The sequence below is a fragment of the Pongo pygmaeus genome, chromosome 16 (assembly GCF_028885625.2).
Source record: "Pongo pygmaeus isolate AG05252 chromosome 16, NHGRI_mPonPyg2-v2.0_pri, whole genome shotgun sequence".
Classification (NCBI taxonomy): Eukaryota; Metazoa; Chordata; class Mammalia; order Primates; family Hominidae; genus Pongo; species Pongo pygmaeus.
The window spans coordinates 45,663,663-45,677,396 of NC_072389.2; the positions used below are offsets into that span (position 1 = coordinate 45,663,663).

At 44.1% G+C, this 13,734-nt stretch overlaps 1 long non-coding RNA gene and 1 pseudogene across 2 annotated transcripts in view; one reads left to right on the forward strand and one right to left on the reverse strand.

Moving 5' to 3' along the window:
• Nucleotides 1-6,727: 6,727 nt before the first annotated feature.
• The window catches only part of LOC129013688 (uncharacterized), a 78,710-nt gene continuing 71,703 nt past the window's right edge, over nucleotides 6,728-13,734 (forward strand). Inside the window, exon 1 of one of the 2 annotated variants that reach the window (XR_008494056.2) lies at nucleotides 6,728-7,053. This is a non-coding gene — a long non-coding RNA (uncharacterized LOC129013688). The remainder of the gene's footprint in view (nucleotides 7,054-13,734) is intronic. The other variant, XR_008494055.2, reaches the window with a different exon arrangement.
• On the reverse strand, nucleotides 11,191-11,756 carry LOC129013685 (large ribosomal subunit protein uL6-like; annotated as a pseudogene).

The following is a 13,734-nucleotide window of genomic DNA, read 5'->3' on the forward strand; positions in this document are numbered from 1 at the left end:
CCTACCCTACCGCCTGGCTCCTCAAAAGACAAGGGGCCCCTTTAGAACTTACTCCCCGGACAACCCAACCCAGGTCCCCTAGGCACAGGGGCAGTTAACTTCTGTCACAGCTGAGGCCTATGAACAAAGGAAGGGGAGGAGCCCGAAGCAGGCTGGCCTTCCTGTCTCGACCCTGATTCCACTTCCAGGCTCCACTTCTTGTCCATTTCTCATCCCATCTGAAGCTACTGCCCAGAAACCACCTTAAATTTGGAGGCTCTTCCCGCTCCTCTTCCCACTCTCGCCTCTGCCCCCACACCCCAGGAGCATCACACCTCACAGGGCCCCTGCAGGACACAACAAGGGCAGAGTGGGGCAGCTGACCCACCCCCCTGGGTGGACACCGAACCCTCACCTTTCCATGGGCCTATCACCACAGGGCCAAGCTCCCAAGACCCCACTCAGGATGGATGTTTCTTTTCTTTTTCTTTTTTTTTTTTGAAACAGGGTCTTGCCCTGTTGCCCAGGCTAAAGTGCAGTGTTGCAATTATAACTCACTGCAGCCTCAACTTCCCAGGCTCAAGGAATCCTCCCACCTCAGCCTCCTGAGTGGCTGGGACTACAGATGTGCACCACTACGCCCAGCTAATTTTTTCTATTTTTTGTAGAGACAGGGTGTTGCCCAGGCTGGAAGGATCTTTCTTTTTGAACAAGCCCCTGCCTGGCTCTAAAGAGAAAGACTAATAATGAACAGTAACTACTGTGAACTGAGAGTACCCGTCCTGGTGCTTTACATGCGTCATCCTCTCCATTCTTACAACCCAGCAAGGTAAGTGACATTATTTCCATTTTCTAGATGAGGAAATTGAGCCTAAGTGACTTGCCCAAAGAGATGGCAGGGTTGGGATTAAAAGTCAGCTCCAACTAAGGTTTTTCTTTTTCTATTTTTCTTTCTAACTTTTAGGTTCAGGGGATACACGTGCAGGTTTGTTCCATGGGTAAATTGTGTATTGCAGGGGTTTGATATGCAAATTATTTCACTGCCCAGGTAATGAGCGTAGTACTCACTGGGTAGTTTTTGGATCCTCACTGTCCTCCCACCTTTCACCCTCAAGTGGTCCCAGTGTCCATTGTTTTCTTCTTTGCGGCCATGTATACTCACTGTTTAGCTTCCACTTATAGGTGAGACCATGAAGTATTTGGTTTTCTGTTGCTGGTGTTAATTTGCTTAGAATAATGGCCTCTAGCTCCATCCATGTTGCTGCAAAGGACATGATTTTGCTCTTTTTTATGGCTGTGTAGTTTTCTATGGTGTATATGTACCACATTTTCTTTACCCAATCCACTGTTGTCCATTTAAGGTTTGTTCCCCTCAAAATGAATATGCATTATAAACTACCCAGCTTATTGGATTTGTGATGTGCCTCATGTTCCTGTTCTCTGATTCATGTCCCCTTCTCCAGTCCTCCTTCTGAATACTGCACAAATGATTCTGTTCACAAGTCTCTCCAGCTATTAGAAAATCCCCTAGGTTTGCCTACCTGAAGATCAACTTTCCAGTACTGTTGGACCCAGACCATGAATGTACTAGACTATCAGTTCAGATCCTCTGAGAAGCAGATACAAAGACAGAATTAGATGTGCAAGAGATTTATTGGGGAAAACACCTGTGGAGGATAAAGGAGAAGGGAAGAGCAGGAGGCAGAAAGAGCCTACACTTGTGAAAGGAGAGAAGGAAGGAAGCATTGGGTAGGAAGAGTCTCAGATTACAGTGCAGCTCGAGAAAGTCTCTGAAAGGCCAGTGGAGAATCGCAGGCAAACATTGCCTATTAGAGGGGCTCTCTGTGGGCAGAAATGTTGCAGCGTTAGCACCCCAGGCATGTTCAGGCGTTGAGTAGAAGCAGCCAGGGGAAACCTGAATATTGAGCCAGACAGAAAGGTGTGGCAGCTGGAGGCTCTCAGCCAGCTGCACTTCTCCCAGCAAGTTCTCTTGAAGAACAAGCTGAGCAGTGCACCTCTGCGCAGACCTAGCATGTCTGCTGTGACTTATAGGTGTTGGCCCCCAGGGGTTTTGTTGACACAGTGACCTTTCAAACAACCAGAAAACAGCTGTGGGCCTAGCAAGAGCTCTAGGTGTCCTGGGGGTAGTGAACTAAACTCTCCCCCATGGTCATCCCCTGGCTTTATAGCTGGACCACTGCCTCTGCCCTCCTTTTTTTTTTTTGAGACTGTCTTGCTCTGTCGCCCAGGGTGGAGTACAGTGGCATGATCTCGGCTCACTGCAATCTCCGCCTCCTAGGTTCCAGCATTTCTTGTGCCTCAGCCTCCCCAGTAGCTGGGACTACAGGCATGTGCCACCATGCTCAGCTAATTTTTGTATTCTTAGTAGAGATGGGGTTTTGCCATGTTGGCCAGGCTGGTCTTGAACTCCTAACCTCAAGTGATCCACCCACCTTGGCCTCCCAAAGTGCTGGGATTACAGATGTGAGCCACCGCACCCAGCCTCTGCCCTTCATTTGAGCATGGAAGACATGCGCCATCACTGTGCTGAAATGCTCATGCTATAATTTTCAGGACATTTTCTCTGCAATTTACCCAACTCGCTGCAGGTTTTGATTATGTTTGGTTTGTGTCTTTGTCCTTAATTGGTGGATATTGATGCTCACCTTTGTCTACTTTCCTCTCTCATAGGCTCACATCCTTAGCTGGGGTGGAGGGAGCAGACTCACCCAGAGGCCGAATCTAGATGCTAGTGTCACGGACCTTTCCGGGATATCATCCAGTCTTCCTCTCAATGTGATTATCTGGCTGGACTTAAACTCCAGGGGCAGCCTGAGAGGGAAGGGAAATTCCCTCAAAGAGAGTGTCCAGGGACCTGCATGCATATGAATGCCAGATTTTCTGTAGCATCCTTCTACTGAGCTCTTCAGCTCATCACTGCCTGATCCTTGCTTCAACAGAGGATTCATCTACAGAGGAGAACTCATAGAGGCAAAGGGAATCACAGGATCAGCCCTGATCTGTCATTGTGAGGGGACAAGGAGGACCAATTTCAGGCAAGGTCATTTACTGCCCGCTGAACCCTCTAGCAGGAAAGCTGTGCCAGCCTCAGCCTGGGGGTAGGGCATTGGGGAGCAGAGAGAGATGAGGAGCTTCAAGGGTTCAGGAAGGAGGAGCCTGTGGTGCTATTCCTGCCAGTGGCCCAGCAGTGTCCCCAGACTTGGCTGGGCTGCTGCCTCACTGCTGGGTTGCAGATGGAGAAAAGCAGATATTCAGCCTCACAGCAGCCCAAGGAGCAGGAGCCCACCAAGCATCACCTGATTATTTTTCTGTTCTCAGTGCTGGAGAGATAGAGCTGCCTCTGTGACTCCTGCCAGAGCCCAGGGGCAGCAGAGTCCTCAGAATCCAAGCACCACGGCCAGAAGGGCCACCAGAGCAGAGGAGTCCACGGGAGGTGGAGATCAGGCTGGGCTCTTAATGTGCTGCTTCGAAGGGCCACAGGCTGCCTGGAGGAAGGCACTGGAAGCAGGCCCAAGAATAGTGGGGTTGGTTGGGTGGGGCCAGTCTTTCTGGTTGAGGAGCTAAGCAGAGTTGGGGGTCAGCTGACTCCTGGCAGCACAGGCATCTCTCTCTCCCCCATGAGAATTTATAATAAGCCTCTTCCATAGAAGCTGACAGACACAGTGGCAGGCCAGGCTCCTAGAAGTTCTGCTGCCTGGGTACAGGTGTCCAGTAATAAAAACAAGAGAGCTGTTCTGACAGATGAAAGAGAATGAGCTGGCCTACCTATGGCAGGAAAGCCAGGAAGGAAAACGCTAGCCCCTGTGCAACTTTTGGGGAGGTGTCTTTGATTTTTGCCCGCTGAGACTATCCTCAGCCCAGGTACCAACAGATAAAAAAATGACTAGATGGAGGACTGGGGGAGCGATGGCCACAGAGGAGGAAGAGAAAAGGAAGGAGACTCATAATTGCAGCTCAGATGCTGGCCCTCCCTGAGACCTTTCTCAGCTACTGACTAGCTAGCCCTTTCTTCCTCTGAAGTCCCACGGTTCCTAGTGCATACTTCTAGGAGAGCTTTCAACCCATGCTGTTACTTGTCTGTCCTACAAACTGAGGCTTTCCAAAGGCAAGAGCCAGGTCTTGTTCCTCTTTGTACTTGGTACTTAGTAGTAGCAGGTGCTTGATAAATGTTGAATCAGTGGAGGGCCTAATGATTGATCAGATGGAGGGAGAGGTATGTGTGTAACATGTGTGAATGGAAGGACAGATGACCAGGTAGATAAGTAGTTGGATGGATAAATGGACGAATGGAATGATGGTTGGGAAGAGGAACTTCTGCAGGAAGAGAAATCGCAAATCTCAATGGACATCTGGCGGTTGGCATATTGCCTCTTAAAATGAGACAACTGGAAGGAAGGAGAGATGTTCCACTAAAGAGGCAATAGCAGAGGCTTGGGGTCCAGGATGGAAGAAGTGGTCAAGGCAGAGCTGGGTCCTGGGCTTGGCCTCTGATGGTTGTTAGAGTCTCTTGGTTATAAAGGAGACAGAGCAAGCAGATTCTGGCATTCTAGTCCAGGCTCTGCCACAAGCTTCTGATGATCTTGAGCAAGTCCCTTCTCTGAGTCTCAGTCTCCTCACTTGTCACCTTCACCACCTTATGTGATCTTGCAGACCACACAAGGAAGGGAGTTTTGCACAGCATAAAACTCCACACACAGAAGAATGGAGTGCAGCAGTGGCATGAGAGCTTAGGAGTCAGGAAGTCCTAGATTCAGATTCTTGCTCTTTTGCTCTGGCACTTATTGGCTGGGCCGGCTGAGCAAGCCTTTAAACCTTCTGTTTCCTCACAAGTGAAATGAGCAAAATAATATCTATCTTGATGAATTGTTGTGAGGTTTCAAAATAAGTCACAGAAAGTGCCTGACATTCAATAAATGGAAGCCAATATTACATACAATGGATTGATCAGGGCTGCTGTGTGTGTCTGTGCAGCCGATACCAGGACACAGGCTGGGTCTCCAGAGGAAGGAAGGAGCACCTCCTCATTCTCACAAAGGTATTATCTGCTCTCTGAATTCTGCACCTAGGGGGCTGCCTCCAACAGGGCTAGGATGCAAAGCATCAGCTTCAGCTCTAATTCCTTACCTTCCACAGAGAAGTCTGAAGGCCAGACTCTGAACTTGGCTGATGACCTAATCTTGTTGGGCTCAGACATCTTCCTCCCACAGTGTGAAGATCATGATGCCGCCATCTGAGGCAGGGGAGCCCTCTGTATCTGGGAGTACTGTTCATACTCCTTAAAGAGCCAGGCATAGTGGGAAGGCTCCAGCACCCAAAATCCTGCCACCATCCCATGCCAGAAGCCTGTCATTCCACTGTTCTACGGCATTGTTCTCTTGGTTTAGGAAATCATCCCCATGTAGATGCAAAAGCCAACTCATCATAGTAAGGAGCCACCACTTGCCAATTACTTCTTTGTGCCAGACCCTGTGCTAAGAGGGGTCAGTACACCTTTTTCCTTTTCTTTATTTTGAAGATGCCCATTGAACTACTTTTATAACTATTTTATGACAGTGAACATCCACGACCTAGATTCACCGTTGAACATTTGCCATATTTGTTTTGTCTCTATATATGTATGGTAGGCTAAACCTTTTGAGACTCCATTATAGACATCATGATGCTTCATCCCAAAAAACTTCTGCATGTGTCTCCTAAGGAAAAGAACACTCTGCTATCTAACTGAATACCGTACTCAAAACTAAGGCATTTTACATTAATACAACAGTATTATATAAGTCCACATTCAAATTTTCCCAATTGCCTGAATAATGTGTGTTATGACTTAAAAAAAAAATCCAGGAATTAGGCGGGGCACGGTGGCTCATACCTGTAATCCCAACACTTGGGGAGGCCAAGGAGGGCAGATCGCTTAAGGCCAGGAGATAGACACCAGCCTGGGCAACTTAGCGACACCTTATCTCTTAAAGAAAAAACAAAATTCGGCTTTCAATCAAGGGTCATGCACTACATTTTGTTGTCATGGCTTTTCAGCCTCTTCTAATCTAAAACAAGCTTTCATTTTATTATTATTTTTTTTTTTTTGGTCTTTCATACCATTGCCATTTTGAAGCATTCAAATCTGCTGTTTTGCAGAATATCCCTTAATTTAGATTTTCTGGTGGCTTCCTTGTGTCAGATTCCAGTGGACCTGCACATTTCGTCCTCATAGTAACTCTGATAGGTTTTTTGACTTCATTTTATGGAAATGGGGGCTGAGGCTCAGAGAGGGCTGCCCCATAGCTATTAAGAGGCTGCCCTGGGACTGGATGCTGGTAGTTTGCTTTGTGCACTCATATCTCGTGCAGCTGTAATGTCTTAGCAGATGGGTTCTTTTTATGATGGCTTCATTTATCAGCCCCCTTTAGCACCTTGAACAGCCCCCTTTAGCCACAAACGAGCAGCAGAGCTTGACAGGGTCTGGCTTGGGAGAAAGAAGGGTAATCCAGGGGAAAGGACACCTGCAACATACTATCTGCAGTGAGCCCTGGCCTCCATAGTCAGCCCTGTCTGGAACCCCTCCACCCGAAGTGGTCCTTTTAGGCTATCTTAGAAATATGACTTTTTCTGCCCCTTCTAGACCTCCGGGAAAGTGATGCATCACATCACACACACATACCACACACACAACTTAGGATGTAACAATCCTCTGGGTACAGTCATCACTGAATTCTGTCCCGTTGCCTAGCAACCCTAGGACATTTCCGCCCTTTCCAGCCAGAGAGTGGTGGAGGGGGCATCCACATGGCTGGCTGGTACCTTCTTACTCTGGGGGGTCTCCTCATGATCAGTTGCATAACAGCCACGGCGGTCCTTGCACTCTGGGGAGTTACCCTCCTATTCCCAGGGGATGAGCAATCTCTTTAAGGTCTTTCCTCCTGGGCTGGGAGCCACACAAGTGTGCCATGGAATGTGGAGCTCCTCCCTGGGCAGAGTGCCTGAGAAGTAAGGGGAGGATGACACCTCCCCCTGCAGTGACTCTTTAAGAGAAAAGGGTAAAAGGAGAAAATCCAGGTAAGAACCTCATCATGCCAGGAGAGTTAAGCTTCTCATAGAATGGTTCCACAGACGTTCAGAGACCTGCTGGCCAGGAGTGCTGGGTTTGGGGCCTGGCCATGCTTCTCCATGAAAGGAGAGAGATGGATGGTCCATATGCCTGGGCAGATCCTAATTATCCAAGCCTGCAGTTACTCTTGCATACATGTATATTACTTTAACCATCTTATTTCGGTAAGGTTTAGGCCAAGCATCATTACCTGGGGTGTTCAGGACCCCTTAGGGGTCTGTGGACAGAATTCAGGGCATTGGTAAAGTTAGGGGAAATGTTACCTATTTTCACTAACCTCTTCTGAAATATATAAAATATTTTATGAAATAGTAAAATCTGTGACTTTGTCATTTATAGAAATCATAGATATTTTTATATCACTTTACAGTTGTTGAAATGTCAATTATTCTCACCACCACTTAGAAAGTATGGAAATTAAAAAAAAAATTTTTTTTAATTTTTTAAAAAATTAAAAAAAAAAAGAAAGTATGGAAATTATTAAATCTGTTGCTAGATCCTTAATGCGTTCATAGGTATAGTAGTCCCCCTCTGCCCATGAGGGAAATGGTTCCAACAGCCCCAGTGGAACTGTGACTAGTACCAAACCCTACATATACCATGTTTTTTTCTATACATACATACATAACTATGATAAAGTTTAATTTATATATGAGACATGGTAAGAGACTGACAACTATAACCAATAATAAAATGGAGAAATTTTATTTATATATATATACATATTTTTTTTTTTTTTTTTTTTTTTTTTTTTTGAGACACAGTCTCGCTCTGTTGCCCAGGCTGGAGTGCAGTGGTGCAATCTTGGCTCACTGCAAGCTCCTCCTCCCAGGTTCATGCCCATTCTCCTGCCTCAGCCTCCCAAGTAGCTGGGACTACAGGTGCCCGCCACCACACCTGGCTAATTTTTTGTATTTTTAGTAGAGACGGGGTTTCACCGTGTTAGCCAGGATGGTCTCGATCTCCTGACATCATGATCCACCCACCTCGGCCTCCCAAAGTGCTGGGATTACAGGCGTGAGCCACGGTGCCTGGCCCCAGAGAAATTATATTGTAATAAAAGGTATATGAATGTGATATATCTCTCTTATTCTCAGAATATCTTATTGTACTGTATTCTTGTGTACTTTTCTTCTTGTGAAGAGAAAGGGATAGTGTGGGATGGTGCCAGGTTCCATCATGCTACTCAGAATGGTGTGCAATTTAAAATTTATGAATTGTTTATTTCTGGCATTTCTCACTTAATATTTTTGGACCATGGTTGACTGCAAGTAGCTGAAATTGCAGAAAGCAAAACCACAGATAAGGGGACGGGGAATGCTATACATATCAATATTGTATTATATAAAATATTTTTAATATTTTGATAACTCAATTTCAATATAATTAGTTTCATTTCAATATAATTAGTTTCATTTGCAATCTGATGTATTTTTTATGCAAAGCATTTTTCTGAGGCTTCACCAAACCACCAAAGGGGGCTGTGGTATAAAAAAAGGTTAAGAGCCTTGGGTTTAGGCTATGGAAGTTTTTGTTAAACAAGGAATCAAGGAAGTATTTTTGGAGTCTTCTAATTTTGAACTTTAAATATTGATGGTAATTAAACAAATTATTATATAAAATTCCTAGTGGCTGGAATGACTGCCTTATACAGAGCACCGCCACTCCATTGCAGCTTCTGGGTTGACATTTACAACAGAGGTGGTGCACAGCAGCTCCACCCAAATTGTTCCATTCTGATTAGGAAAAAAACAGGCTGACCTAATAAGTAATGGTGATGATATTTTAAAAAATGGTGGAGAAGTTGAGCCCTTAGTAAAATGAAGTTGCTAAACTCAAAAAACCTGTACTCCAGCAGGCGGCACCAGAGTCAGGTGCGTAGAATTCAGTTGCAGAAAACACAGTCGCATTTGCCATATAAAGTTAACGACGTTAATTTGAATTGTTTCTGTTGTAATTTTGTTTGAATTTGTAAGTTTTGGGTTTTTTTTACTTAGCATATGTGTCCTTAGCTTCATGTTTGTGCTTGCTTGAGTACATGCCCAGAGATCTAGGCATTTTTTCTTATTCTTTAATTGGGGGTACTTTACTCACGCACGAGAAATGTTGCGCTCTGTTACTTACTGATAACTCTTTATGTTTTCCTCTTTATTTATTTTTATTATTATTATTTTTTTGAGACGGAGTCTCGCTCTGTCGCCCAGGTTGGAGTGCAGTGGCGCAATCTCGGCTCACTGCAAGCTCCGCCTCCCGGGTTCACGCCATTCTCCTGCCTCAGCCTCCCAAGTAGCTGGGATTACAGGCGCCCGCCACCACGCCCGGCTAATTTTTTTGTATTTTTAATAGAGACGGGGTTTCACTGTGTTAGCCAGGATGGTCTCGATCTCCTGACCTCGTGATCCACCCACCCCAAAGTGCTGGGATTACAGGCGTGAGCTACCACGCCCAGCCCATGTTTCCCTCTTTAGTTCACCCCTGTTTCTTTTGAATGACTGAGTTCAGGTCTCAGACATTAGAGTGACTTGATTTCCAAGTCTTCCCAGATACAGGATTAAGTAGCAAATTACCTAGTAATTTCTGGAGATGTCAAGTGTGTGATTCCTGGGTTTGTCCCAAGTCACTTTTCCACATTATGAGAACAGAAGCATATTGGTGGTTTTATTACAGTAAGCCTTGTTGGACTGCTGTTTGAATTTCTCAAGGTACGGCTTCTTTGTCATGTAAGCACCAAGCAGGAGGTGAAGGGACCACAATGTCATGCTGCCAAGGGGACAAGTTGGGCTGAACATGTTGTACATAAATATTCCCCTTTCCTAGTCTACTTCTGGGAAAGCATTTATGTTTTCTATAATTATATTCATATATATAATATATATAATATATAAATATCTATGTGTGTGTGTGTGTGTGTGTGTGTGTGTGTGTGTGTGTGTGTATATATATATATATATTTTTTTTTTTTTTGAGGCAGAGTCTCACTCTGTCACCCAGGTTGGGAGTGCAGTGGCACTATCTCAGCTCACTGCAAGCTCCGCCTCCTGGGTTCAGGCCATTATTCTCCTGCCTCAGCCTCCCGAGTAGCTGGGACTACAGGCGCCTGCCATAACACCTGGCTAATTTTTTGAATTTTTAGTAGAGATGGGGTTTTACTGTGTTAGCCAGGATGGTCTCAATCTCCTGACCTCATGATCTACCCACCTCAGCCTCCCAAAGTGCTGGGATTACAGGCATGAGCTACCACACCCAGCCGATAGATTCTTTCTTAAATCTGTGGCCAGGCCTATAATTGTTATAATGAAAATTAGAAAACCTACAAAATGTCACAGGATTAAACTTTAAAGTCTGTCTCAAAGGACTCACAAAGTAGTGATTCACTTTGACCCCCTCAAAGATCAAATATTAAGCAATTTACCAGTTAATGTTTTTAAATGATGTGTAGCCCTTATTGGACTCCAAGTTCCATTCAAGATGGCATTGTCATTCCCAGAATGGCAGACCTCTCTCTGTCCTGCTCCCCAACTAATCTTTTGAACATCCCAGCTGCTCACATTGCCCCTCCACAACATGATAGCTTTTCCAATTGTTCTGGTGACCTCACTGTATGTTTCCGTGTTACTCAACAGCCTGTGGAGTGGCGGCCAGCCTTGGACAGTGCTCTAGTCCCATGGCTGTGCCCTTCTTTGGGGGCAGCTTCCTCTTGGCATTGCCTCCTCCCTGCCCTCAGGAGACACTCTCTTCTCTGCCATCTTCCTCTGTGGTGTCGTATCCTTACTCAAAAATACAAGTCCTTGTATCACCACACCTGACTCCTTGATATCGGGTGGTTTCTCTTCTGTCATTCCAGCTCTTGAAGTGTCTAGAAAGCTCAGTTTTACATTCCTTTTCTAGAAGAATCCTGGAAAATAAGTCTTCCAGGACCTGGCTGGAGGATACAGCTTGAGGAACATCACCCAGAGCAGCATTAAAGGATGTTTCTTTTTTTTTCCCCCCAAATCAATAGGTCTTTTATTGCATCATTTAAATATCACAAGTAGGTTTTAGGAGTCATCTGACATCTTGCTTCTGTAGCTGGACAACTCTTAGTCTTAGTCATCAGCCTGCTGAACAGTTCGTTTTTCAGAGACATATATGCCATCCAAAAATTTCCTGATATCCTTGTTTTTAACTGTTGTGGCTTGCTGAATTTGAAACAAGCTCAATGTTATTTTCTTCAAGGATTAATTCACCTTTTTGGGCTTGAGATACTGAACAAGCAACACCTGGTCTCATCTGAACCCTGTGGATGTATTTTTCACCCAAGAAATTTCGGATTTCAACAAGAGACCCATTCTCTTAGATAATGATGTTGATGGGGAAGTGAACATACACAGACCTCATCTTGTAACAGAAGCCCAGTGTCACACCCTTGAGCATGTTCTGTATGTGACTACAAATAGTCTGAATGGTAACCAGTTCCTTTCTGTTACTGCACCATTTGTCAACCGGGAGCCTCTTTTTTTTTTTTCTTTCCAAGAAGATTGAGTTCTACATTGATGTGATTGAAGTTCCTCCACAGGGTTCCTCTGGGGCCTTTCACGATAACTGTGTCCTTTCAGAGTAATGTCGACATTTCTGGAATGTCGATAGTCTGATTGCTGAAAATGGTCTTCATTCTCACAGTAGATGCAGCAAAGAAAGAAAGGATGTTTCTAGACCATGGTTTTGTTTTTGTTTTGTGATAAAAAACACGTAACATCAATTTACCCTCTTAACAATTTTTAAATGTACAGCACAGTATTAACTACACACACACTGCTGTACAGTAGAGCTCCATAACCTTTTCATTTTGCATGACTGAAACTCTATTCCCATTGAACAATTCCCCATCTCCCCTCCCTCCCCACCATCCCCTGGCAACTACCACTCTACTTTCTGTTTCTATGAGTATGATTACTTTAGATACCTCATATAAGTGGAATCATACAGTATTTGTCTTTTTGACTGGCTTATTTTGCTTAGCATAATGTCCTCAAGGTTCATCCATGTTGTAATATGTACCTGAATTTCCTTCTTTCTAAGGCTGAATAATACTTCATTATTACACCACATTTTCTTTCTTTCATCCAACAATGGACATTAGGTTGTTTTCACATCTTGGTTATTGTGAATAATGAGGAAATGAATGTGGGCATGCAAATATTTCTTTGAGATCTTTATTTCAAGTCTTTTGGCTATATTCCCAGAAGTGGGATTATTGGATCATATGGTAGCTCTATTTTTAAGTTTTTGAGGAACCTCCATAGTGTTTTCCATAGTAGATGCACTATTTACAATCCTACCAACAGTGTGCAAGGTTTTCAATTTCTCTACATCCTCATCAATACTTGTTTGTGATGGGGTTTCCCTAGGTTGCCCAGGCTTGACTCACATTCTTGGGCTCAAGCAAACCTCCTGCCTCAGCCTCCTGAGTAGCTGGAACTACAGGCATGTGCCACTGTCGCTGACTAACACTGTTTTACAGTTTTGTTTTGTTTTTTATAGTGGCCATCCTAATGGATGTGAGATGATAATTCACTGTGGCTTATGATTTGCATTTCCCTAATTAGCCTTTTATAGGCTTGTAGACCATTTGTATATCTTCTTTGGAGAAATGTCTATTCAAGACCTTTGCCCACTTTTTAATCAGGGTTTTTTGTTTGTTTGTTTGCTACTGAATTGTAGAAATTCTTTATATATTCTGGGTATTAACCCATTATCAGATATATGCTTTGCAAGTATTTTCTCCCATTCCATAGGTTACCACTTCACACTATTGTTTCTTTTGCTGTTCAGAGGTTTTTAAGTTTGATGTAGTCTCATTTTTACTTTTGTGGCCTGTGCTTTTGGTGTTACATCTAAGAAACCATTGCCCATTCCAATGTCATGAAGGCTTCCTCCTATGTTTTCTTCTTGTAGTTTTATACTTTAAGTCCTTATGTTTAGGTCTTTAATCCATTTTGAGTTAATTTTTGTATATGACATAAGGTAAGAGTCCACCTACATTCTTTTACATGTGAATGTTGTTTCTCAGCACCATTTGTTGAAAAGACTGCCCTTTCCCCATTGTGTAGTCTTGGCATCTTTGCTGAAGATCATTTGACCATATATGTGTGGGCTCCCTATTTTGTTCCATTGGTCTATATGACTATCTTTATGCCAGCACCATACTATTTTGTTTACTATAGCTTTGTCATGTTTTGAAATCCAGAAGTGTGAGGCCTCTAGCTTTGTTCTTAGCTCTCAGATTGTTTTTTTACTATTTGGAGTCCTCTTAGATTCCATATAAATTTTTAGATGATCTTTTCTATTTCTGCAGAATATGCCATTGGTAGACCAGGGTTCCTTAACCTGTGGTCTCAGAATCCCTGGATGGCATTCAGGGTGCTGAGCGCCCCTGACACTTTGTGTTTCTACTGCTAAGCATTTTTGTCTGGTCTCTGCTGAGACATATGAGTGTTCCCAGGAGCCTACAGTCTAGGCTCCTAATTCCACACTTCACAAAGTCAAGAGTAATGGCCATGGGCAGTGGATTTGTCATGATGCAAGGGGGATTCACAAATAAGCATCAAATTCAAAGGAGCTCATGGAATACATATCCAGTTTTTTTTGTT